Source organism: Myxocyprinus asiaticus, chromosome 3 (assembly GCF_019703515.2).
Source record: "Myxocyprinus asiaticus isolate MX2 ecotype Aquarium Trade chromosome 3, UBuf_Myxa_2, whole genome shotgun sequence".
In the NCBI taxonomy this organism is placed as follows: Eukaryota; Metazoa; Chordata; class Actinopteri; order Cypriniformes; family Catostomidae; genus Myxocyprinus; species Myxocyprinus asiaticus.
In genome coordinates, this window is record NC_059346.1 from 1 (window position 1) to 1,841 (window position 1,841).

At 46.2% G+C, this 1,841-nt stretch overlaps 3 non-coding genes across 3 annotated transcripts; all 3 read left to right on the forward strand.

The window, feature by feature from the left end:
• The first annotated feature begins 330 nt into the window (after nt 1-330).
• trnat-agu (transfer RNA threonine (anticodon AGU)) lies at nt 331-404 on the forward strand. The gene has a single exon. It is a non-coding gene; the product is annotated as a tRNA-Thr (tRNA).
• Nucleotides 405-1,047: 643 nt separating this feature from the next.
• Nucleotides 1,048-1,121, forward strand: trnaa-ugc (transfer RNA alanine (anticodon UGC)). The gene has a single exon. It is a non-coding gene; the product is annotated as a tRNA-Ala (tRNA).
• Nucleotides 1,122-1,512: 391 nt separating this feature from the next.
• On the forward strand, nt 1,513-1,602 carry trnar-ucu (transfer RNA arginine (anticodon UCU)). Its single transcript is given in 2 exon segments — nt 1,513-1,549; nt 1,567-1,602. It is a non-coding gene; the product is annotated as a tRNA-Arg (tRNA).
• The last annotated feature ends 239 nt before the right edge of the window (nt 1,603-1,841 follow it).

Below are 1,841 nucleotides of genomic sequence, written 5' to 3' on the forward strand. Positions count from 1 at the left end.
TTTCATCCCTATATCCTAACCCTAATGCTTTCATCCCTATATCCTAACCCTAACCTAACCCTAACCCAGACACAACATGGTGCATAACGTGGGCTCTGTGGTGCAATGGATAGCGCATTGGACTTCTAAATTGCAAAATATGGCCATTCAAAGGCTGTGGGTTCAAGTCCCAACAGAGTCACTGCCTTAGTCATTTTGCTAAGCACACTTGGCCATCGAACAAGTCTATCTGACCAGCAAAACTCTTTTCTCAAACAAACACTTTCATGCTCACAAAAGCATGGCCTGTTCATTGATCTGACGACCTCCCATGGAGTCTTTGCAGCAGAAGGTGCTGTGGCTTAGTTGGTTAAAGTGCCTGTCTAGTAAACAGGAGATCCTGGGTTCAAATCCCAGCAGTGCCTTTGTAGTGTGTTGTGGCTGCCTAGTCTCTAAGATGTAAACGGCACTTTGTAAAAGGGCCAATCGGGTTGAGGCACTTGCTGACCTCATAGAGACTCGGTGGTGGCACCACTGGAAAGAGCACCCTTGAAAATGGGTGGGTAGGGCTTGCTTTCGTGCCTCTATCACCTTCCTGGCAAAAGTTATGGCAATCCGGCATGAGCATGGTGGTTTTCATCCCTATATCCTAACCTAACCCTAGCATGGTGGTTTTCATCCCTATATCCTAACCCTAACCCTCGAAAATGGGGGGGTAGGGCTTGCTTTCGTGCCTCTATCACCTTCCTGGCAAAAGTTATGGCAATCTGGCATGAGCATGGTGGTTTTCATCTCTATATCCTAACCCTAACCCTGCTGACCTCATAGAGATTGGCGGTGGCACCACTGGAAAGAGCACCCTCGAAAATGGGGGGGTAGGGCTTGCTTTCGTGCCTCTATCACCTTCCTGGCAAAAGTTATGGCAATCTGGCGTGAGCATGGTGGTTTTCATCCCTATACCCCTAACCCTCTGGAAGCGACCAGTTGAGAGAAGGCTTGGGGCCTAGGCTTAGGATCTTACAATTCCTTAACCCTAACCTAACCCACCCTCCAATGTTGACTCCAAAAGGCACTGTGGCTTAGTTGGTTAAATTGCCTGCCTTGCAAACAGGAGATCATGGGTTCAAATCCCAGCAGTGCCTTTGCAGTGTGTTGTGCACCTCAAGAACTTAGTTAGTTAGAAATGTGTGCTTTTTCTAAAACCCAACCAAAAAAGGTTACTCAAGTAAATTTGCTGCACTTATCAAGGGTACAAGCCGATCCTGTTCACAGATCTTCCCTTGGCTATACTTTAATACATGCTAATGCACTTTTCCACCAGGGTACTGTGGCTTAGCTGGTCAAGGTATATTTCTTATAAACAACATATCCTGGTTTCAAATCTTAGCAGTGCTTATCTGGCAGTGACTGTGCTATCTGGCCACTCCTGAGGATAGGAGGTCCTGAGACCTCCTATTGAAAGTGCGTTCAATTCTTAATTCTTGGGAAGTTGATTTCCTTACCACAGAGAGTATAACCTCGGTGCATAATGTGGGCTCTGTGGCGCAATGGATAGCGCATTGGACTTCTAGATTGCAAAATGTGGCCATTCAAAGGTTGTGGGTTCAAGTCCCACCAGAGTCACTGCCTTAGTCATTTTGCTAAGCACACTTGGCCAACAAACAAGTCTATCTGACCACCAAAACTCTTTTCTCAAACAAACACTTTTATACTCTCAATAGCATGGCCTATTCATTGATCTCATGACTTCTCTTCTGGACGTTTTGCTCTTCTTAGTCACCCTCCCATGAAGACTTTGCAGAAGGTGCTGTGGCTCACTTGGTTAAAGTGCCTACCTAGTAAACAGGAGATCCTGGGTTCAA